Source organism: Megachile rotundata, chromosome 5 (assembly GCF_050947335.1).
Source record: "Megachile rotundata isolate GNS110a chromosome 5, iyMegRotu1, whole genome shotgun sequence".
Taxonomy (NCBI): Eukaryota; Metazoa; Arthropoda; class Insecta; order Hymenoptera; family Megachilidae; genus Megachile; species Megachile rotundata.
Window position 1 is genome coordinate 4216171 of NC_134987.1, and position 27051 is coordinate 4243221.

Genomic DNA, 27051 nt, shown 5'->3' on the forward strand with positions numbered 1-27051 from the left:
TATTGATTATTATCTAATTAAAATAATGACCTAGTATAAAATTCTTTATGGTTTTACATGGCCAAATTTTTCGATAAATTGTAATGAAGAATTAATCGATAGTACATAGCTTTGAAGAACGTGTTTAAAAATTCTTGATAGCATTAACTAAATACAAAACATTGAATTAACAACGTTGTAATTTAAAGTACTTTATAGACTTAAGAATATAGCTAAAGGAATTTGTAGTTACATACTTTTCTGAAAAGATTTCTATACTCTTCATTAAGCGTTAAGTTAGGAATATTATTTATCTTATATTTTAAACAGGACCCCCACTAAAGGCTATCACAAAATATCAAAATCTGTTCCGAACTCATAACTTCACGATCAAGATACCTTAACACTCTTTTACAGATAATAATAAGATATGTTGATTAGTACCACAAAATATCAGATATTGTATTTTAGAAGATGAAAATTATCTTCAAATTTTTTTACACTTCCACATACACAGCTAACGCATCCATTATGTAATACGTCAATTCACGCAATTTTGTTTAATAAAATTCTTTCTTATTTTCTACTGTTTTAAAACTATGATTTGACCCATTTACTTAGGACACTTTGTACACACACTATTTGATAAGAACCTTTGTGGCGGTTTCACTCCCTCACTCATCGCCACTAGACGGCGCATAGGATCGAGACAACTGACTTTCTCGCTAGTACTCAAAGAGCTTTCCTATTCATATAGTTCCTGTCCATCCTTTCCTTAGATCTCCGCGTCTAAGGCAAGGGCCTGCTAGAACGCCTTACTTATGATGAGTCCACTATAGCAGGTCCCGGACGAAACGTGTTCTCCCTTTCCTTTACTTTTCCTAGCCTTCCTACCATAGCTAGCTGAACCGCCAAAACCTCTTTTATATCAGATGATGCATAATAAGCTAAGAATTATTGTTATTATCATTAAAAGGAAACGATGAAACGTATACACATAATGCTTTGTTCTATAATCATATCTGAAATACGACTAAACTAGCAAATAAAACCAAGATCAACGGTAATTAGAAACGCGTGTCCTTAAGAAAAGCGTATTATCTGCGTACACGTGACTTTGGATAAGCGCAACTTCCGTTCGGTAGGAAAAAACACATTTTTTATTAGCTTATCAATAGTTACATAGTTCCCCCTATAATATGAATATGACACAGTAAGACCGACGAAGTTCAATTTCACATCAGAACGTATTTATGAAAAATAAAATTCTTCAAGGTTTTCTTTTAATAATTTGGATAAACTGATTTGCGAGAAATCAGTTCTATATACTCCACGATTTTAGAAAAATTATTCTATGTTAGGCTTCCTGAAATGGGCTTTTGATCTAAGACCTGTAGTAAGACGTATAATTGTGTAGTATTATATAAAGGTCCCAAAATCAAATATGTATAACAAGTAACAAATTAAAATGGATAAAATAATTATCTTAAAGTAAGTTAACTTAAAGTAAGGTATGATTATAGCTTAAACAGTAATATCATGCACATATGTATGTATATCAATTTGTTTATAACAATTTATACATGCATAAGAAAATGTACATGTCTGGTAAATATCTTTAAACAGGATACGATGTACGCATGCGCAGCTCACGAATGGAGGTCTACTAAAAAATAACCTTTTATTAATGTTCTAAAAACAATTAATTAAATTACAAAATTCTGATTTATTATTTGTGGATTAAAAAATTTATACTAAGACTAATACTTAATTCTACAAACATGTAATTTTTTCCTGTCGCGATACCTGAAACATTTTTCACAGAAATTTCGGATCCTTTGCGTGGTTTGGGCAAACCTTTTATCGAACTTTTCGTAATCTATTTTTTACCCACAATCGATGTACATAGCAAGTTGAAATGGAAGCTTATTCTCGTATTCATGCGAACATTTTCGTGTACTACAATTTTCGCACGATTAATATCGCATGCGTATTACCGAATACTAAAGACACTGATAGTTATTCCTCCGAGAAAGAATGATATGAAGATTCTCATACGAAAATTTCTATATGATAATCTAGCGAGGGCAAAATAGATTTAAAACTAATTAAAATTCTGCTTTAACGAAAAATCAAAACAAAATCTTAGATCTTGACTTCTAAATACCTAAATCAAAAGATCTATATGTATACAATTTATATATATAAATTATTTACATATATCACTAATTTCTAAACTGAACTCCAAAATTATTATATTCAATACTAAATATTATATTCAATAATTAAATTTTTAAATTTCTGAACCAAAAAAATCAGTAGATTCAAAAATGACTAGACCCACAAATCTCTAAATTCCCATATCTGTAGATTCTTGATACCTAATAAAAAATCCCTACAATAAAAACAACTTAAAACCAAACATTCCTAAATCGCAAAACCATCAGACCAAAAATTCTCTAGAACCAAAGTCGTCAGATTATATAATTCCCAGACTTTTACAATTTTCACATAAAATTCTGAAATTGTTATATGCTTAAGTAATCGTTACATTGCATTTTGAAACATCAGAATTTCTTGATCTCCAAATCTCTGGTTATTCAAATTTATAAAGATTATTTATTTATTAACTTTAGGGATTCATATTCACAAATCCCTAAAAATGAATGTGCGAAGAATTCTTACTGCATAATATGTCAGATAAAACATTCAATAATGTAAGAAATTTATGAATTAAAATATACTTTAGTGCAGTAAACATTAGGTTTTCAAATTTCAAGATCTCGAATATCTAGATTCCATCTATAGACTACAAAATCCTAGTTCCCAAAAATTTCCCAAAATCCCTAGAGATCAACAAGCGGTGTCTTCTTCCATGGCTACTATATTTTTCCTAGGAAAGTCGTTACATTAACACACCATCCACAACCATCAGTCACCATCAATAATCAATAACTATCAATACACCGTCAACCACCATCGATAACCAACACACCGTCAACCACCATCGACATCCATGAACATATCGTCAACCACCATCAACAACTATCATAGGTTTGTTTCCTAAAATATGCCGGCGACGATCGCTCTACCCGCGTCCTTGTACAAGTTCAAGTTACGTCATGGAAGGAGAATCGTGAATAATTTCCGTCGGTGGTACACAAGCCTAACGCGGAGGAACACCATGGCGACACGTGCGGACGAGAATTTTCCGGCACGTAACGATCGAGTGGACCTACGATCACATCGGATAATCACTTTCGTGTCGTGGAGGTGGGGAATCGCGTGGCGGGCGGCCGAAGAGCGCGGGGCAAACGACGCTTGCGCTGAAACGCTCGTCTACATAAATATCGCAGCCGCGCTCCTACGGTAGTAACACAGACCAGTGCTATCAGCCGCTCATTGCCTTCATGACCAGTGCCTTTTAACTCTTTGCAACACAACATCCACTAGGACGCGTCGCGCGGTTCCGTTCAACGAGCATCGATCAAACGATCATCTAGTACACCAGCACCTCGTGTGATAGCTGGACCGCCAGTAACAGCGGTGAGTAACTGCACTAAATTCCCTCTCGGTCTTTGACAAAAAACTTTTCGAGATAGTTTAATCGTTCGGCTCCTGCTCTATATCCGTTCTGATTTTACTATCGTAGTCTTTTTAATTATTACACGCGTATTTTCATCGAACATTATCTAATCAGCGACACTGCAGAAACTGCTGTAAACAGAGAAACAATGCGTTCGCGTTGCAAAACGAAAGAAGCGCGCACTGTCTGACACTTTTCGATCGGAGATCTGCAGTGACCCGTGATGTTTGAAAGGTTAAGGGCAGATAGCATTTCCGCTCGACTAAAAGATTAAAATTTGACGCTTGGATAGTCGATGTATTCGGCTTAATTTTGATTTACCAATACTTTCTTTTCTTGCCTCTTTTTATTACACTAGATAATAATTACAACTTATTCCAAAAAAGCTCAGTTATTCCATAGTGAAAGTTGCATGAAATTTTTAGGTGTAATTCTATTAATACTATCCAGTTGGATTTAACAATTCGAGGAATATCATAGATGCTAGAAAATCTGCGACCATCGAACTGTTAATAATGTTAGAAGTTAAAGAATTATCATGAGATATTTCTTTCTTAACGTTGTAAGATATAAACGATTCTCCATTTGGTTTAAACTAATGTCTTTTTCGATTTACAACACTTGATTCATTTTCTTCTTAATCCATGGAAAATCACTGCAATCATTGACGTAGGTCTCGTAAAAGTTACCGCCAAACAAAATGTTTCGATATTCGTGTCCCTGGTGATCGCGTACGAGTCTTCTTTTGTAATTTTCTTGAAAAGTAGATCAACGACCTATATCAAATTGCACATCAATTTGATCGTCCGTTGAGTGCTGCGTGTTCTCGTTACTGGTTTTTTAATTTTTTCGATGTTTCACGGTTAATTTTGTCGCAAAAGGAATTGTTTATATTATCAATAATAATTCTGTGCGTTGTGAGTTCCCATCGATTTCAACACATCAAAAGGATACAGCGACTATTGACACACTGAGACAAAAAAATGCTCTATACTGAATTTTGTTAAATTGTAATGAAAATTGTAACAATTACGAACATATTTTCTTGTAACAATCAAATGTAATTATTTTCAAACTTGTGATAAATATTTTGTTGAAATATTACGGTGTTTCATCTTCCCATTCTCAGAAACTCAGATTTAGGGAATTGGTGCCACAAACATAGCGTATCAAGAGATAATTTTTTTTCGTTATCCAAAATTATATTCTTGTATGTGCTGTGTAGCCTTTTTTATTAACATTTTTCATAAAGGTTGTTTAAGTGTATCAATTTAGTTCGTTTGACTTAAACAGTACTTTTATTAAGTAATCAGTGCTTGATACAACATCCTCTTTAACTGATCCCTATGGAAGTGAACCTTTGCTTGAATAAACGTATGACCGATTAATCGAAACATATTTTCCGAATATTGTGCACAGGTTGTACAATTAAAAAGAGAGAATCATTGCAGTACACTGTGATTGTATAAAAAATTTGTCATATTTAACGTATTGGCAGAATATCAAATTTCGGACATATTTTTAAAAATTTAAGTAAACAGATGTTATCAAACTAATTTCTTTATATTTTACGTTTTTTCCATTCATTTATTTCAAAATTAAATCTGAAGAACGAAACATGTGAATTATTTTTTTGCTGGGCCTCATTGAAAACGTAACTGCATGAGGCAAAGACCGATTAAAACGAAAGCGGATAAAAAAAGTGTAGTGTTAATTCACGTAATATACGTTTCATCTGGATATTTACCATTACAAATCTACTTATTTGTTTTCTAATTTATTTACATTCAGAGGTAATACTGAGAGATTTATTTATCTCGATTCGCAGTTGCTAAGGTGGAGTTTAGTAAACCCCAATAATTTTTATCTCATTTAAAATGTGATACAATTAGAGTACACTCTCGTTATTTTGCCACTAATAGGAAATTGGGAAGTTTGGAAGTTTAAGAATTTTAGAGATTTCCAAATTTGGAAATTGGGAAATTGGGAAGTTTGGAAATTTAAGAATTTGGGGATTTGGAAATTTGGAAATATGGAAATTAGAAAGTTTGGAAATTTAAGAATTTACGGATTTGGAAATTTGGGGATTTGGAAATTTGGAAATTTGGAAATTTGGAAATTTAAGAATTTGGGGATTTGGAAATTTGGAAATTTAAGAATTTGGGGATTTGGAAATTTGGAAATTTAAGAATTTGGGGATTTGGAAATTTGGAAATTTGGAATTTGAGGATTTGGAAATTTGGAAATTTGGAAATTTAAGAATTTGGGGATTTGGAAATTTGGAAATTTAAGAATTTGGGGATTTGGAAATTTGGAAATCTGGAAACTTAAAGATTTGGAAATTTGGCAATTCAGAGATTTGAGGATATGAAAATTTAAAAATGTATAAGTTTAGGATTTTAAGGTTAGAAAATGTTGAAATTTTAAAAGTTGGGAAAGTTAAGAATTTAGAAATTTAAAAACTAGAATATTTGAGAATTTAAAAATTTCAAATTTGGGATTTGAAAATTTGAACAGCTGAGAATTTAGAAAAGTAGAAGTTTCAAATTTGGAAATTTAGAAACTTAACCATTTTGAAACTGAAAATTTGAAAATGTGGGAGTTTGTCCTACAATGATAAGCGTCATTAATATAGGCGAAAAGTGGCAATATAACGAGAGTTACTATTTAAAATTATGTAATAAATGAAATTAATAATGCAATTTCTTTTATTCTATAATTTTTCTATCAACTTCTATACATTTTCTACCACATTTTTTATATCATATATTAAATTATATGTATATTAAGCTGTTTTATGTTATTCTTTGGCCTCATTATCATTGAAAACATATTCACAACATTAACATAGAATGCAAGTCGATTGATAGTCTATCCGATATAATCTATCTTTATGTGACATTCATTTTTTTGTAGATAAATCATTCAACGTGTTTACAGAAACTTATTTACCGTATCCTAGTTATAAAAATATTACGAGAATAGTTGAGTTCCGACTAGTTTTTTTTTTACCATGACATCGATAACACTTAAAATACATTCAAAAAAGAAGAAAGAAGATGTTTCCCTTGAGCAATTTAAACAAACAATAGCAAATAAGTAGCACAAGCAATGTACTTATTGTTAATTATTGACTTATAGTTATGCGTATTAATACAATGACCAATTGCTTATCTTTATACCGATACTAAACGTTCGTTTCCTCACGACTAGAATGCATTATTGCCTGCTACAAAAGCCATAGGAGTACAATTTAGGAGTACAATGAAACAAATAACTTTTGTGTTATAACTAGAAAATTCCATATTTTCAAATTTCAAGGTTTTTTAATTTTTAGTTTTTTGAATTTCTAATTTCGAAAATTTGTAAGTATTTATATTTTCGAATTCCCAGTTTTTAGAGCTTTTGGAAATTCCTAATTCCCAATTTTAGAACCCTAAAATTCTCAAATTTCGGAATATTAAGATGCTTAAATTCTAAAATTACGAAGATATAAAAAAGTTTTCCAAATCACAGAATTCCCAATTTGCAAATCTCAAATTTCAAGTCTCCATATTTTAAATTTCCGCATTTCCAAATTTTCAAGCATAAAAATTCTTAAATTCACTAATTTTATTTTGCAATATACAAATATCGAAATTTTTAACTTTCAATATTTCTAAACATTTAAGTTTCAAAATTTTCAAATCCCCAAATTTTAAATTTGTAAATTCTTAAATTTAAAAATTCTCACACTTTTCATTTCTGAAATTTCGAAATTTGGAAATTTCCAAGGTTTAAGATTTTAATAAAAAATTCACGCAGCAATGTTTGTCCGAACGTTTAAATTCAAAGAAAAAGTTTTCATACATGGTGAAAATAATGTCTAACAAAATAAACTGAAATCCGATAAAGTAACAAGGGAAAGCAGTCTAAAATTAATCTGGAATTGTCGCTATATCATTGGTTCGAGGGTTAAAGGTTATATTGCATCGGTTTATTAATCCTTTGTCGATACTTCGAGGAAAAGTTCGTTAGGTACTTTCGCGTATCTAAGCTAATCAATCAGTGGCTACATTATACAATGGCTATGTCTCATAAATTTTATTTTCGCTTTTAACACTTAATTTACGGAACTCGTCCAAATGTTGTATCTTAGATTTCTTATTTAAAAATAACTAAGAATACTATAATTTTGAATAAAAAATGATTAAGAATACTATAATTCTGAATTTAAAAAATGATTAAGAATACTATAATTTTGATAAAAAAGTGATGAAGAATACTGTGAATAATTTAAATAAATACTTAAACTGCCATATATATGGGTGTCACTTAGATGTCCATATGAATCTAACACTTATATGTATTATTAAGAATTTGTTCACCTAATTAACTAGAAATACTTGTATCAATTACATGGAATTATCAGTAACAAATATAATAAAATATTGTGAAAATATTTGGTAAGATTTGTTGAAAATAAAAATACTACCCCATTATATTTAACTACTTAAGTGTGGAAGTTAATTAATTTTAATTGAAAGAGTTGATGAATTGATACACTATAAGTAATTTAAAATAAAAAAATTATCAAGAAATTTTTTTCAAAATGTTAATCTTCATCAAGATAAATTGATCGATTGATTGATTTTTTATATGGGCCTCGATTGCTATGATCATTGATCCACATCAAGATAAAGCTATAAGCTACAGTTTAATTTCAGATGAAATATTATACAATAAGTGATCACTAAACGTTCATTTTAGAGTTACTCCTAGAATTGCTTCGTTCGACACAGACTTTAAAATTGAAAATAAAATAGAAGAATAGATAATTAACGAATCAAACAGAGACATGAAAGGTTATTTTACTTTTGTACACAAAGCAACACACATTTTGATTGAAGACTGACGTAACACATTCGTGACTTCGCTGTGTATCTTGTCAAGTTTGCCTTCACTTTATTTGCATTTCTCGTATCGTATATTAATTTCCGTTTAAAAGAGTAAACATAATAACATAATTTATGAATATTCAAACATCGAACCATCGCCGTTTTGATAAGATATGAAATTTAAAATGATAAAATCATTTCAATAATTACCATGTTATCTACCGATAGGAATTCGTTTTCTATATCATTAGGAACGCTTTCACTTAATTAATTAGGAACATTTACTAAACACTTAATATTTCATATGATAAATGTAATGAAATAGTGTGAAGATAATAGATAAGATTTATTAAAAATGTAGATACTAATTAATGATACTTTCTGTAGTTTTAGTGTAATAGTAAACAAGTTAATAATTTCATAAAGAAATAAAGTAATCATTTTGTTTAATATCGTGCTATGTTTCTCTAATAATTTATATCATTTTATTTGAACATGTACAGAAAATCGTTTTAGGAAAGAAATAAACAATTACCATTGTAGTATCAAATTTCTCTGCAACGAATTGCATTTTTTTAAATAAAATTTTTCTGCAATTAATGATTCGCATTTTTTTAATCACATTTTCTAAGATACTAGTAAAAGAAGTGATTACATATTCAAATTCAGTGCATAAAAATAAAAAAATGGGTATTGAATGTTTCAAGTTCAAAAATAGGTTGAAATTAAAAAATGATTAACAGAACAGTTTAACTGTTCAACAAAACTTTATCAGTTTTTCAGTCGGGAGATGAACAAAGACATTTTGCACTTTGCTCGGTACAAGAAGTCCTGTGCTGTATCGCATGGATAAATATTTCATCGGAGATAAAACTGAATCGTTTTCAGACAGGATATTTTAATTTCAAACAACATCGATGACATAGGGAATCGAATAACCAATTAATTGGAGTGTCTCATTCCCGTTTCCTTTTTCTGCGTCCGAGATCGAACCGAGTCATTTATAAATCATAATGAGTCATATTTGAAGAATTAAGTATAAATTACATTGTTATCGATGAAAGTGCCACTTGTTTTGTTATAATCGGACAAAGCTATTTTTTATTGGATGAAAACCAGTATGTAGCAGTTAAAGGCAATACGTTAAACAATCAATGTTAAATAATCAATAGCAGGTTACATTTTTGACGCACATTACAGTTGAAATGTGATAAATCTACTCGTATTTTAATTGCAATTCAATTTTGGGTTCAATTCTAATTATAATCTGTACAGTTAAGTACCTCTAAAACCAAAATATGTTTAACATTTTAACTTTCTTTAGTTGTCTTAACGTTATAGCAATAATTAGCTACCTGTGCATCTGCCTAGAAAATTGTTGGTTAGGGGGTAAATTTCTTCGACCTACAAACGCCTTAATTTACAAAATAGATCAAAAAAGGGATTCGTGATAAAATGTATTGCAAGTGCGGAGTATGTGACTAATATATTTTTCATTTGCTATAAGTAGCAAATACATGAAAATATATATATTCAAACTTTATCTGAATTATTTATAAGATTCAAGAAAAATACAATGTCGAGCCACAGTCAACATGGGAGCACAAAGGGTTAAAATAGTAATAAGTTATGGTTGTATTTTTTGAAAATGAAACTTATATGAGCTAGAATTTATGACACAAAAGTTTGTAACTTTAGAGAAAATTTCTCATATTTTTCTCTACATTTTTATTTAATATGAAAATGTTTTAGTTTTTAATCCTGAAAAGGTGCTCGACATGTAGAGGTTAGTAGATTGTATATTCTGGAGTTTCAAAGATAAAAAATTATTAATTTATAAATTTCTATATAGTTTGTAAAATGCAAGTTTCCGAAATTTACAGTTTCTACGATTTTAAAGTTCTGAAGTCTTGAAATTCTAAATTTGGAATTTCTAAAGTCCGGAGTCCCTAATTTAAAATGTTGAAATTGCAAGATCTTAAAATTTAAAAGTGTCAAAGTCATAAACTTCAAAAATTACAAAATTCAAAAGTTCTAAAGTTCTAATGTTCCAACGTTCAAAAATTCTATAATATCAAAATAAAAAATTTCGAGTTCCTAATATTCTAAAATACAAAAAAAAACTCCAAAATCTTGATTCTGAAGGTCTCAAATTGAAAACATCAAAAATTTCAAAGTTCTAATACTAAAAAATTCTGCAACCCAAAATTCCTATAATTTTGCACTAAAAATTTGAATATTTCAAAGTAGCAAAAAAATACAAAAATTCTAAATATTCAAAGTCTCAAAATACAAAGTTCCCAAATTTTCAAAATTTGCAAAGTTCAAACGTGTGAATTTTCGGAAGACGCGAGACCTGAAATTTTTGACGTCTCAAAATCCTAAAATTCTAAAATTCCATATTTCTACAGTTCCATATTAAAAACTAAAAAGTTTCAGTTTTTCAAAGTTCAAAAATTATAAAATTCTGAAATTTTAAATTCCTATAGTTTCACATTAAAAAAAAGAATTTCAATGTTTTAAATTCCAAAACCCCACATAGGATTATTCCATAAGTCCCAAAATCCCATAGCATCAAATTAAAACTGACCAAAATTTGGTACAACAATAATGTTCTAACAAATTATAACTGATCCTTTGGAAATAAGGACTTATGTTTGTATTGTCTGGCAATTGTCAAGCAAAATAAACCATCGTTCCGAGATAGTGACCCACATCGTTAAAATAGAAAATGTCGAATCACATGAAATTTTCACTGGCACTATCGGTTGCTCGCATTTCGCCCGATTAAACTGTGCTTTTCGTAATGCAAATGTGAGCATCTAATGTATCAGAGCACATACGAATGTAGGCGTGTACAAGGGCACGCAATAGTAATTACCACTCAACCGATATCAAGAATCGTATTTATACGACCGAATCAGAGTTACGGATTATTGGAAGAAAAGTTCATTGAAATAATCTCTGAAAAAAAAAAATTATAAAAAACGAATACATTCGAAATTGATGAATATTTTAAATTTATGAAAGTCATTATAAGAAGATTTATCTATGTCTTTAAAATTTAAAACTCATAATAAATTTGCATTTCAAATTATAAAAAGTGATTATTAGAATTGTTTACATTCAAAATGTTTGTATTGTAATAAATTTTCATTTCACAAGTCTTTCGTATCGTTGAAATTAATAAGACTTATTACAATAAATCTGTCTTTGAATCTATGAAATTTGGAAAATATAATAAGTGGTTATTAGAATTTTTTAATCTGTGCAACTTAGAAAATTTGTTATATTAAATCTTTATTCGCATTTTTAAAATTATAAATCTTTGCTTGTACTGTTCAAACGTAAGAAATTAATTAGAATAAGTCAGTATTCGAAGCTTTGAAATTCATAAAATTTATTGTAATAAAGATTAATTTAAAAAGAATTATTATACTTGAACACAGGTGCTATAAATTATTCGTTAAACATTTGTAAATATGCCAAATCCTAAAACCTACAGATACTAATGCTATTACATGCTTTAAATCGTTGAAGCATCTGTGTTATTTAAACGGTTACTTGAATTATTTTAATTGACTAGGCAAATCAAGTGGTTGCCGAAGGTTTCAATCCATCATCTCAGTTATGATAATTATATGAATACTGCATTCAATTTTTCAAATTTTTAACTTTGAAAACTCAGAAAGTTTCAAATTTGCAAATTTCCTAGTTTTCGAATTTCAAAATTGATAATTTGTTGCTCTCAAACTTCCAAATTTTCATATTTAGACGTTTATATGTTTAGAACTTTACAACATAAATTTGCAAATATTTAAATTAATTAATTAATAATTTTTGAATTTTCTAAATTATAAAGAATATGATAAATTTATTTAAATAAGACTTTTTACATTATATTTTAATTGATTTTTTAATTAAAAAATTTAGTAAATTTTAAATTTTCAAAATTTTTCTTGGAGGGAATTCGTATCTTTAAGTGTTGGATAAAAGGACCACTTACTATATTGCCATTTCCAACCACCCTTGCAAAAAAAGTTTCAAAAACCAACAATTTTTATATCTTTGTAATTTCGAAACTGCAAAATTGCATAACTATAAAATTTGTAAATTTCAATGTTTAAAACTCCTAAAGTCCTAAAATTTCAAAATCCCAAAATTCGAAAATTTAAAGATTTCAAAATGTCACAATCTTAAAGCTTCAAAAACACAAATTTCCAAAAAGTAAAAAGTAAAAAATAAACATTATTTATCAGATAACTTATCTTGTAAAAATAAGCATTGTTTATAAAAAGGCTTATTATAAATGAAAAATAAGTATTATTCTTCTTATAAAAATAATCATTACTGTTTATTTACCACAAGTTTTCTTTTAAAAAAAGAATAATAAAATTTCATTGCATTAGTTGTATTCTAAACACATTCATTCAGCTCTGACTTTAATGCTTTTTCCAAACTTTAAACGAGCCATATTTTAATGCGCAATAATGTCTGTGAGTAAATTAGCAAAGCAAATAAGCATTATCAGTAAAAGGACTTATAAAACCACTTGGTATTCTATCGCTGAAGATTTGCAAATCCCTAAATATATGATAAAAAGTAATGAATTTAAATAGTGCTTAATTTAATTGAAACGAATTATTTGTCGAATGTTAATAAATAATTTAACATAATACTATGCTACTGTACTATTATAATGTATGTATTATATAATATATAATAGTATACTACATATACTATTATATAATAGTATAATGCACGCATAATCTAAAATGAAAAATAAATAAACAAACGATAAAACATAAATTAGTGTACACGTTCATTCTTTATTTCGATGAGAAGTAATACCGATTTCAAAATGTCCTAATCAATTTCGTAATCTGAAACAGAAATCTTGTGAACGAGTCCAACAATTGGTTTGGTAGTTTCAGTGTTAAAATCGTGTTTAAATTATTAAAAATAGTAATTGCAAAAAATTATCTGTGGCACTAAATTTAGAGTTATAAAATTAACGATTTCTGAAAATCTCCAGAGATTTATTTTTGGGTAAAAATAACTCTTCTGATTCGGTTTAACGGCTCAGCAGCATACATATATTTGTAACTGTGATCGATAACTTTAGAAAAATCGATATAGAAGATAACACGGTTTCTTTATCACTGAAGTACAATTCAGCTTTCTCAACTGATAACATCTAATCCTTTATTTATTAATTTCCGAGAAAAACGCACGATATTCTATTTAAACACGATTCAAACGATCTGACAGAGCATAAGGCCGTCAAAGTGCTAACACGTGTCAAGCTGTTTTTTACGTAATTTTCCATTCCGTCTATGTAGGTCGGCAATGATTTATTTATTACACAGCTCCTGGCCATATAATACAATGTTTCGTGTGTGATGTTGCGAAACGAGAAAGTCATAAATCATTAAGTAGTGGTATCCGTTAAAACTGGACATTTTCTACGTGTTTATTTCAATTTTCTAAAATTTGCATATATTTATTTGTTGAGTTTGTATCCTCAAGTCTTTGTATTATCAAAATTTAATCGTATAAACTGATTCTTCCCTTAGTTTCATGTAAAGAAACTGTGCAACTTCATAATATGTATATTTTAGTTACAATAGTATCAATATTATAGATCTCCATTTATTTAAACTACAGTTAAAAATTTTTTTCACAAAAAATAATAATGGATCACAGCTTGAAGAGATTCGTTTAAACATTACATTATGTTCACAAAAACTGCCACTGATTATGTAACCAGTAGAATTGCATTTCTTTTCATAAATGGAATTACAAATTATTTCGTGTACTCAAATACATGCATCAAAGTTCAGAGAGAGAATAAATCTAACTCCAGGAATGGTGATATTTATTTTTAATGACATAGACTGTGGAATTATACTCTGTTATCAAGAATAATGATAAATAATTTTTACGTCGATACAAAGAAACAAAGCAATATATAATATAGTGTTTATTAAAGTATAAATGTCTCTTAATTTTTAATGAATTTTTGCAAATTGATAAATTATGTTGGTATGAATATTTGTGTACATGGTTTTGAAAGTAAACAGTTATAATTTGAACGATGTAATAAAATATACCACGAAATGTATTTAATAATAAAATTGTAGCTGAAGAGATATTTTATTAGAGTAATTCAAATCCCGCGCCATATGTTCTGTGCGACGTTACTTCCTGTGATGTTCTGCCGGTTTTTAGTTTCTGTACGCCATGTTTCAGGATAAGCAACCGCGACAAAATATTATAACGTTGGAATAGTACTTTATGGAATAGTTCTTACAAAATTCATCTCTAACAAATTTAATAATAAAAATCTATTTTAAAATATAAATAATAATAAAGTTGTTCAAAAGATATTTAATAATGAAGTTGTAATTCAAAACATATTTCATGATGCAGTTACAATTCAAAACATGTTTAATGTTAAAACTAATGTTAAATTATAAGGATCAATAGGATTTACAATAAAACAAAGTTTTAAAAAAAATCACTCGCCACATCAATATCAATTTCAATATTTTTTAGTGAACTATATCAATACTGTAAATTGATATTAATTAAATTCATTATATCAGTAATGAATTAATGAATAATGTTATGTTTAAATTGTATCATTTTTATACCTACAGTTTTTGTAATAAGATTACAATTGATATTTTTTAGACATAGTAATAAAAAGATCGATTTTATATGCCATTTTCGTATTATATAACGTTTTCTATACACCAGTGTGGATAACAGACATCACAAAACGTTTACACAGAACTTATTTTAGATTCTTTTATAAACATATGGTATACAGCTGTGTTTTATTAGAAAATGTTAGAAAATTGTTCAATTTGTAGACGCTACGATAACGTGTTTCAATTTTGTCGATTTTTGTCTTTCCTTCACGAATTTAGGATTAAAAAATATCTGTCAAAAATGTAAATTGGGAATTTGTTACAATGCAATATATCTATATACTATGTATATTTAGCAATGTGATTGCATAATTTAACAAAATTAAAATTGATTATATTTATTGATATACATTTATAAACTTAAAAATTTATAAGTTTAAATATTTGAAAATTTTAAAAATAATTGTTGTAGGAATTAGAGAATTTAGGTATGTGTAAAGTTAGCCATTTTTAAAATTTGAAAATTTGGAAATGTGAGGATGTGAAAATTTAAGAATTTAATTAAATTTTAAACGCATAGAAGTTTAAAACTTAGAATTTGAGAATTTTTACATCTGAAAATTTGAGAAGATTTAAAAATTTGGGAATTTGGAAAATTTAGAATTTTAGAAATATGAAATTTTAAGAATTAAAAAATTGTCAAGTTCGTATGCACATTCATATTCACCGGAAGCTGACGTCACAGCCGTGGGTATATAAACATATAACTGTAATTTCAGTATAGCTCTTGTTGCCCAGTTATCGAAGATGAGATTTACCTATTACTGGTTTACGTGTCAGTTTTATTTAACCAATTTTGAGTCGGATCATGATAGCACGATCTTTCCTATTTAACCTCTTAAATGTGTACTCCGTGACATTGTCAGGCTAGCATGACGCACGCACATTGCCCAACTCGTGACAGTCAAGATCTAATGTGATGTGGAATCTCAATACAATTTCCTTGCAACAAGGGTTAGAAACTATGAAGAGTCATTGTTACAACTCACCTGTTTTCTTTTTGTTGAAAGCTGTCAGTAATAAAATGTGTGTAAGACGAGGTAGAAAAATGCTTGACACGCTAGCTAAGTTCGATTTCAAAATACTATATATTTTAAATATATGCCGAATCCGTGGGCGAAATAGCGTCCTCGAGAGAAGGATGCCTTTCCAAGGTCTGAAGACGAACGCCTTTTCCAAAGGTCTCTAAACGAATGCCCTCTTCCCGTTCCGCGAGGTTTCCTAGTCCCCGCGAAACTTGAGGCCATAGGGTTGTTTTATGGCCCGGACGTCAGGCCTCTACCCCGCGATGGTCGTCGTAGGACGGCCATGTGCCCGTCGTCCCTGCTTTGTTAGGGTGGGTCACTGGGATTTTCTAACATGTGTGTTCATTGTGTTCGCATCCTCGCCTGATGCCTCCGTTAAAAAGTAACTATGTATTTACAAATGCATAAATCGTTTTCAATTTTTATAAAGGGTTGTAAAGTGAATAATTTTTCGAGAAATTGATTTTAGGTAGCAAAGACGTGTACCTAAAAATAAAACTATTAACTATGTTTTACTTTTAATATTGTAAATATTACTTGTCTATTTGTACGCATTTCTTTTAAAGCCGTGTTTCTATAACTGCCATGCGCTCGCGAACGAAAGACCGGCAACTGACACACGCCACGAAGATCGCCGATTTTACCCGAATGACATACGAGCATTTTGCTGAAACATGCAGTTGTGATTTCAACAAAGTAACTACTGTTAAATAGAAGTTAAATTAGTTTTCTTAAACGCGAAACATTTTAAATTATCTTCGTAACTGAAAAGATCTCTAAAAGTTAATTGTACATGCAATTCGTTAAAACTACGTAATTGTTATTTTCTTTATGGTATATTACCACTTCTGATTTATAAATACATTGGTTCATACTACTTGTTATTTTATGGGCTACACCTGTTCCATATGATGTCATGTACCCCTATATGTATGTATTATGGTGTCTCCTTCATATTTTAACCTTTCCTTGTTATGGTGTCGTTTTACCTTCTCACTTTTCTTTCTCCGGTGTCACAAACCATTGTACCATTTGTAAACATCCAATTAACTATTATTTCATCAGACAACACAAAATTACGTATGTTCATTGTTTAATGCATGAGACCCTATATTTTCAAATAAATATTAATGCTATGGTGGTATTTAAAATTCAACTTTTAAAATATTGCTTTAAAAAAAATAAACGATATTTTGATTTGTAATAAGTTTATTTATGAACAGTTGTATTAATTACGTAATGCTATCCGTATCATCGTATCAATTAAATTTTGTTGCAAAACATATAAACAAAATTATAGGTAAAGCAAAATTACTTCTTCGCATGTGAAAATTGTAGATTACCTTTAATGAATTCATCTCTGAAATGTTTTTTACAGAGGTCACAAACCGTGAATCGTTTTAATGCTAATATATTCGACATCGTAGTGTGTTGTTTTTCATTCGATGAGAAATCACTGATGGCGTAATATTATTGCCTCTATTTCTTCCTCTTCGGTTTTACTATTACAACGAACATTTTTTACATTAATTGTATACTATTTTACACTAATACAATATAGAATGTCAGTAAGATTGCAATTAGAACAGAATTGATTTACCTATCAATATGGCGTCATTTCGAATGATGGTGGGAAATCATTTTCAAATACCTATTGACGCTTCGTTGATGGGTAATTATCTTTAATACCTCATAATTAACGTAATTATTCATAAATAAAACCATTGCAATTGAAAATATTTATTTCATTATTTCCTATACTACAAGAAGAAAATTTAAACACTTTTTGACGCTTATGGGTAATTTATTGATTATTATTTTTCAAGATTTGAAAAATTAAAATACCAGTCATGTTAAAATATCTTTAATACTCAATTATACATAATTGATTATAAATAAACCCATTAGAAATCTCTATACTATGTACTCCTGATTCGTTGTACTATAAAGTGAAGTTCCAAATATTTTTCCACGTCACTGTATATAACATGTCCCAATTTTTGCCGCCAAACTTTACCAACATATTCCATATTCAAAAAAAAAAGAAGTTATATTACCATAGGGATTTAAAACATTTCACGAAAAAGTTATAACAAAGGTACAAAATGACTATGAATTGCTTCTTTTTTCAATGCCACATACATATAGCGTGTCCCAGTTTTGTAGGTAAAACTTTTCCAGAATGTTTTATAAATAAAAATGATAAAAGAACACTATATACATATAAACACAGACCGTTAAATGTTACGAGGAATATATGAAGTGAGAATGGTCGATTTTCTCCTTCAATACTGCATACGAATAATTATCAACTTTCATATTTTTTTAATAACTTTCAATAATGCATTCAAGAACCTGTGTTCATATAAACATTTTCTCTTATTCTTATTTACAGAATATGTTGTACGAATAAAACTGGAACTGTATATTAAACAAACAAAACAGTTTATTCTCATTTCATTTTTTTTTTTTTTTTTTTTTATTATAACTTTTCAAAGTGTCCGAAACACCAATCGAACACCAAATGTTTGAACATGTTATGTTAACATAATATTTCTTTTTGTTATTTTTACGAACAGAATATGTTAATAAGTTCGCCGATAAACATCTGGGACGCAATGAACACGCGCAGTATGTATATACATGTAGCCAGCTTAAAACTAAACAACATTGTCATCAAAACATTCCTACGCTTTGCTTAGCGATATTTTCTCGAGTATTAAATGTCGACTACATGATACCTGTATCTAATTTGCCTACTGCGATAATGTGGCTCATGACATTGGCAACGAACTGCAACTTCCGTAAACAGTTCTGTTAACCGGTTTCCAACACTTAGATAAGCGTTTATCTCTCGCCTATGAACTTTTCGCTCGATTGAATTAATTAATTACCGTGAGAATAAATTGTATCTCTTTTCAATTAATAAAGATTTATGATTAAACGTATGCATTAATTTGCTTCTGAGAAACACGTGTATGCACAGTAATTATATGTATAATCGAAACGGAGAAATCTGAGGTAAAATTATTTATTTTTTCACAGTTGTTACCATCAATCAACGGAACCGCATATTTATCATAGCTTTGTTAATTGACGTGATTTTTCCTTTTAAAGTTTTCTAGTAATAAGAAAAACGAGTCTATTAAAACGTGAAAAAATAATGCTATAAAAATTAAACTGGACGTTTTTGTGAAGCACGTTTTTTTCTAAATAATAGTAAATGCGGTAATTAATAATTGAACTTGTGGTATCACGTGATTGAATATGTGGCTTTTAAGAATGTTAAGTGAATGACAGTAAAAGAGTCAATAATTGTAAGAATTTTTAAATATTAAACTTTTTGTTTTAATTTTCAAAGGTATAGTTTTTTGTTGTCGATATTGCTATGAATTTTTTTTAATAAAAAAATTTCAGATGAAGAATTTAAAATGTTATGGCATTGGTATTATGTTTATGATTTTTGGCTGCAGTAGACTAGGTTTTTTAAAATTTGGAGATTCCAAAATTTGAGAATTTAGAAATTATAAAATATCCAAATTTTCTATTTCAAAAATTTTTGAATTTCCAAATCTCCACATTTTTAAATGTTCAAATCTAAAATTTTTGAGTTTCCAAGTATGTACTCAGACTTCTGAATTTCCAAATTTTCAAATTTCTAATTCCCAAATATGCAAATTCTTAATTTTGGAATTTTTCAATTATAAAGTTTTAGGTATTTCAAAATTAAAAATTTTTAATTTCTAGAATGATAATTTCCAAATTCCAAAATCCTCTAATTACGGATTTTTCAAATTTCCAAATTATAAAATGGAAAAATCTGTAAGCTCCCAAGTTACTTGACACTGCCTAATGTGAAACATGTACCATTTTTAACAGCTGAATAATCAAAATATGAAAATGGTAGAACAGTTGTAAATATTATATAGTGCATCTCACTATATATCGCTTTTATGGTATCGGTGAACTATTATTTTGAGGTCTACAAAGTAAATTTACTACCTCTGAAGCTTCCTTATGTTTAAATGTAACATTTTTTTGAAACTCTGCATAACGTTATCTTGTGTCCCATTAACACGATCAAAGCTGTTGTACGTGATACGAGTATGTAGGTTGATAGAAAGAAACAAGTAAAAAGCAAACCAACAGACACGAGCAGTGCCGGATTAAGACATTTAGGAGCCCTAAGCACTTAAAATATGTTGTATCTCTTTGTGCAGAGTGCTCATTTCAACACAATGCACGTCCGATATTCCGACAACAAGGTGTTTTTAATAAAAGTTTGTTTTCCATCAGTTATCAATGTAATTCATAAATTGTCAGAAGATGCTTTTTTTTAAATAAAAGAAGGAACTTGAGTTCTAACATTTTTCGATCTTATAACATTTTAGTTGATGACGGATTGTTCAACAATAAATAATAATTTACAACAAACGTAATTGTAGAATAAAATTCATAAAAGATTTTAACAAACAGAAAACTTGTGTCGTGCGGTTCTCATTCTTGCCCTAACAAGTGCTTATTTCGTTTTTTGGTTAATCCAGCACTGGACACGAGTACTCCATAAAACAGCGTACGACACACATGATCCGGTTTTTCTACGCGACACACTGAACTCTCGACGCAAGTCTACGGTGGGTCATATCGGGTCTCCAGAGTCACGCCGATTATGTTTTCGCCAGTCTCCATGGCGATATAACGTCGGTACAAACGAATCGATCTAAATGTTCTTTCATGTATTAACGAGCCTGTTGGAGCCACAACCTGCTGATGGTGATGGCAGTAACACGTGTATGGTCATCTGATAAACACGTGTTTGCAACAAAAGTGTGTCACCGAATTGCGTGAACGCTTTCGAACGGACAGAAATCAAAAATATTTAACACCTTGATGCTACAACTGTTGTCGGGCTGATTTAGTGTTTACTGTCTACGACGCTTTATTTGGAACCAGTTAAATACAATCAAATTAATATTCGGAAGCTGCAGGATTTCTTCTTCTCTAAATAATACTTTTCCTATCCGACTAAAAAATATAGTATTTATACTCATCAGAGAAAATAACATCTTTCCACCAATCTTCTTTCAACACTGAAATGGCGAAAATCATTTCGATTTATGTTATTAATAATTTTCTTCTTGTTATTGTACCCATTGTTTCTTATTATTCTACACACAATTTCAGCATTGATTTTCTTTCGACTTTCATTATAGATTTCTGAAGCTTGTACAGTACTGTAATTCGGATTTTCTTTAACTCTTCGTATTAATTTTTTTTCTTCTCTCCTATTCCAAATTCAAGTTTCCCTGTCTTTTAACGTTTGCTACTGTATTATTTCTCAGTGTTATTTCTCGATAAGTTTTATCTTCTTTTCTATGATAAAATATAAGTCTCTTATCAAAACTGGTATTCTTTCCTTCTCGTTGCATGTTAAATTCTAGTTGTTTACGCTTCGAAGTACAAACTTATACTGAAATAGAATTATGTTCCAGACGTTTGCACACAAAACAAACCTATCCCGCAGTTGAAATGGTTTCTAAGTATTGCTAGCTTGTAGAAACTGCCAAATGTCCGAATGTTAATGAGGCATAAAAATACGACATTTTATATAAAATAATTTGTTCAACTAAATATTATAAATAGTACTCTGCTCGAGTATATAATTATATGTACAAAATTATAAATAATACGAAATGATGTTTAAAAAATTGTATGATATTAAGAAATACTCTTGTTCATTAGACCTTGAGACTTGAAGAATCCTGTGAAAGTTATAGCCAAAATTGTTTAATAAAATAGTATACTTTTGCACTTGGATTGATCCTTCAGAGCATTCTGTTTAAAAAGGTATAATTTAACAAAATCAGTAGCTTTTAAGATAGTTGAATAGAAAAATGAGAAATTTCGTATAAAAATTTAAATTCTGAATGCTTAATTTGATAATTGCATAGAAAAGGGCACATCTCACCTACATCAATCGTGAAATATGTCAAGCACGCTATTCTGAACAACTTTTCTCTGTGTAACTGTCGTCCGGCTTTAATTTCAAAGATGTTTGCAAAAAATATTTTTAATGTGATACTTGTTTATATAGGGACACACGCTTCGCCGATTGCGATGACCTTTAAATATGTTGTCAAGGTTAACATTTTGAATAATTTTGCTTGAATATGTAACTATGTCTTGACTTCAGTTTTTAAATATATACATATTTCGGCTTTTATAATATGCAGTGGTTTATACAGCATAACAAATTTTAGTACTGTATATCCACTGTACCGCCGTTTAATATAATATACTATATTTAAATACATCACCGTTCTCATTTGATCATGTCACTTATATGGTGTAGTAGATATATAACGGCAGAAAATGTTACATTAAAATATGGCATACTTGGATATATTATACTAGAAATATAAATATAAAGCCGATATTATACTGAATTATACTAATAGAATATGTCAACCGAAATATAAATTTAATAGGGCCAAAACGAGCGGTAATTTTTCTCAGATGCTATCGTTGCATGTAGAAATAGAACCAATAAACTAGACCAAATTTTATTGAAATTTTTTGTGAATATCTTTGAAACAAAAGTCAAACGATTGCTGTGTATAAAGAAAAATGACTCAGTATCGCCCTTGAAGATATATTTCAAGGTCATTGAAATCGGTGAGGTGTACCCTTTTCTACATAATTATCATCGATTTTTTTAACATTGTATACTAATACATTTTTACATAACATATTCCAAAGAAGTGCTGAATGTAAAAAGAAATAGTGAAGAAGTTCAGTTAAAAAGCAAATGTAAATGCACCTTCTCATAACGTTTCACTTTTGTTTGCTCGAATTGAATGTTTGGAAGAGTCTCCATAAAAAGATTAAGACACAATGTTACAGTTTAAAATATCTTAGAAATGTTTATATTTCATAATATTGTTTTCATGCTTTTCTACGCAGAATTTTCTAAACAATTCGTATGACGAAAGATATACGATTCTATTTCGAAGTTTTAGTGTGATCTTCATAGGGCGTTTCAAGGACATCACAATGTAAACTAGATAGGAACATAGTGTGCGCCCCTCGATACCATACAGTTTTTATCTATAACATTTTTTCGTGTCATTCATATTTTTTAAGATATTTGAATGGTTCCAGATAAAGCGAACACAGTGTATATTCAACATTAATCAGTATTGCATTCGTAACGCAGACCATTAAATTTCACTTATTACATATGGCAAAGAAGATTCTTTTTAATTGATCAACTAGTGAATGAAATTATTTTGTAAACTTGCGAACAAATGTCGCAAACACTGAAGTTATTAAATTTAATTGAATTATTGAATTAAATGTCGAACAGTGGATACAGGATCAATTGTGATACAAATTTGCGAAATTATTCAGTGGCAATTCGATTAAGCGTATCAATTTTTAAACGAAATAAATACTACACAGTGGAAAGTAATTTTTAAAGAAGTAATGTAAACAATTTAAAAATTAAAATAATATGGGATGAAGTTGTCCAGTCTTTATAAGCCGATACCTCCTTCCAAAAATGAGATTTATTCGATCATTCATTTGTAATATATTCCTTGTGAAAGTTAAAAAATTTTAATTCTCAAAGTTCCAAAGTTGCAAATATACTGAATAATATACCTAATATACTGAAAAAATATTTCCATAGCTCTAAAATAAAGTTTCAAAATTATTAGTAATATTATACAGGGTGTTTCAAAAGTCGTGGCACAAACAACTACGTAGTGATTATTATTTTTTTTCATTTAAATTATTTTTGAAAGAACTGAATTCCAAAACTATATTTGCAAACAAAATTTGTACGAACGTATTAACAAAAAAAGTGTTAATTTTAACAGCTTTTTATTTAATGATGAATAGATATTAACTAACTACAAATGTTAAAACTATACAAATACATTATCAGTCATTATTCTTCATGATATACTAATATACAGCATTATGAGTTCAATCATAACAATATCAAGAATTCGAGAATATTTTAATTAGCTATATTTGTTCATAGCTTTGTTTTCTAGCAATTACTTTAATTTTATAAAATTAGCAGTTCGAAATGTTAGAAAATTGTGGAAGTTTCAAAAATTGCTGATATTGCTATTTATAGAACAATACAAAAGAATCTTTTCTTGAATGCAGGTACAGACTGCGCATGCGCAGAATATATGCTTTGCTCAAGATAAATAATGGTATCTCGCATCATTCACAGGGATAAAAGAATGTTTAAAAAAGCGATTATAAAATAGAAATCTTTTTTTAACATTGTTTCACTTAAACATCTTGATTACATTCTTCCGTTTTCTTTATTTGAACAACTGAAAGCTTGATATTGCGACATAGTGATACGCGTTTCATTCGATCCAGTATAATCGATTGTTCTATGCGAAGATGTAGAACACTCTCATTTAAACTGTTCGAAAGCAGAAATAAAGTATTGACTGCGGTACAAGTGACACTGTTTCTTTGTTGTTAGACCTTTTCTACACTGTAACTAGATGATACTTAACATAAGCAGTTGCTTGACATGAAGAGATGAAATAATTCAAAAAGACAAACAACTACAAAGAAATAAAAGACTAAAAATCTTGAAAACGAAAGATTGAAAATTATATAACACATCGCTACTCTCTTAGTTAATTATAAACAACATAAAATGCACTATCATAATACACAAAATCGTATATGAAAGTTTCTTCAAATCAATGACTTTGTGTTCAATAAATGCTTTTATTTGGTAATTTATAATATAGAATAATCATCATTTATTAGTATCTTAGTGCTACTTATGAGTAATAGATGATTAGTTCAGTCATCGTCCTTCTGTACCTTATTTCGAATAATTTTTAGTTAATACTAAAATACATTCCTAATATAAAGAACTTACAGTAGAATTGAAACAAGAACTGATGTTAGTGTAAACATTGATGATAGACTATCACTATATTACCACCGTTTATATTGCCACGTTCTACATTCTAATAAACTACATTCCAGTGCTTTATATGTATACATCAGCGTCTGCAGAAAAGTTCATGGACATTGATACGTGCAATGATAAGGTGACGGAGTTCTAAAAATGTTCAAATTTAAATATCTAGTAACTTGGTAATTAAATTTGATAAACTATAAATATAAAAGTGGAGAAGTTTGGAAATTTTCAAATATGAAAATTTATAAATTTATAAATATGGAAATTTGAAGACATACAAATATTAAATATTTGATGTAGACAAATTTCAAACCTTGGAAATATTAAAATTAAGAAATTTGAAAATTTGTTCATTCTAAGTTTCAACTTAAACTTTGAATGTTTCTTTTAAATTTCAAATTTACATATTTAAAAACTTTGAAATTGAATAATTATATGGTTTGATAAATTATAAATTTAAAAATTGAAAAATTATAGCAAGTTGGAGAAAATTTAGGGACTTTGAATATTGGGAAATTTGAGAATTTGAATATTGAAAAAGCAAATTTAAAAATTGGGATTTAGAGATTTGAAAAATAGGAAATTTGGAAAATTTAGGGACTCAAAAATTAAAAAATTTAAGAAGTTGAAAATTATAAAATTTAGAAAATTAGAAATTGCAGAATTTAAAGATTTCAAAATTAAAAAATTTAATAGTTTAAGATTTTTAATTTAAAAAATATAAAGTGCAGAAATTTGGGGATTTTAGAAATAGGGTATATAGTTGAAAATTTGGGAATATATAAAAATTTAGATTTACTTAATAGATTAACTCAAGTTAGGGTAGAACGGTATTCTTGTACTGACCTGCTGGCTCATAGCAGTTGGTCACGCAGTCCAACATTCAAAATAACTGAAATCAGGTAAATTTGGTTTTTAAGTACACCCGTTATAATCACTAATTTTCGATCGCTACGTATATTTATGAAAAAAGTAGAATAACAGCCGTTGCATGCTGGCCCATACACTGACATAAACATGTATGTATATTGTATATAGGAGTCAATGTACAGCAACAATATTTTTTTGTAAATATCTACTAAAATTTGCTCAAATTTATCGTCGATAGATTATGTACAAAAAACAGTTACTCACAATTATGTCTTTAACAACGTATTAAAGGAGCATCAACCCTAGACTTATGAACGTTTAATGATCATTTATGTTTAAATTGAAACTAAACTATAACAATAAATAAATATGGTTGATACGTAAATTACCTTACGTCAATTAACCTGACCATCTTGACGAAATTTTTTAATATTTATATTTGAATTTCCGAATGAACATAAACTGTGCTACATGCAGAATGTTATTCCTAGATTTATAAGCAATTAATAACCACTTTTGTTTATATTAAAAGTAAGCTACAAAAATAAATACGTAAATGGTAATACGTAAACCAGCTTATACAGAGATTCTCCTCGATGACGGTTAACATTTTGAGAAAAGCTTATTACTAATTTTCATATTTAGAAATAAGAAATGTATGCTACCTCATTTTAATGGGTTTTACAAATTTAGTGTTAAAATCGTTCGATATGCACCTTAGAAAATGTTATTTCTATAAAAAACAAATGTGTTAAATGTTTAATTTAATAACGTGTGTGTGTGCCTCGTGCCCTTTAAAGTGTAGCAACATTGCTTCTAACACAAATGCACGCTGAATTAGTGGCTCACGCAAGAGTATGAAAACAGACGAGCATCTTGAAGATAGTACACAGTTTCCACACTACTTTTACGCCCGGAAATCAAGTTTACTTTAAGGCAGTTATACGTATATGTAATAACGTATATTACGATTCGGATCACTGTACTATTTTTACTACTGTGTTATCTATACGTACAACGAAGCTTCAGT

At 28.9% G+C, this 27051-nt stretch overlaps 1 protein-coding gene and 1 long non-coding RNA gene across 2 annotated transcripts in view; one reads left to right on the forward strand and one right to left on the reverse strand.

The window, feature by feature from the left end:
• Nucleotides 1-16797, reverse strand: part of LOC143264511 (uncharacterized) — a 31722-nt gene extending 14925 nt beyond the window's left edge. Inside the window, exon 1 of the long non-coding RNA XR_013038249.1 lies at nt 16148-16797. This is a non-coding gene — a long non-coding RNA (uncharacterized LOC143264511). The remainder of the gene's footprint in view (nt 1-16147) is intronic.
• The window catches only part of Gs2 (glutamine synthetase 2), a 46265-nt gene continuing 22551 nt past the window's right edge, over nt 3338-27051 (forward strand). The window contains exon 1 of the mRNA XM_012290724.2: nt 3338-3525. The gene's annotated coding sequence lies outside the window, so the exon portion shown is untranslated. The remainder of the gene's footprint in view (nt 3526-27051) is intronic.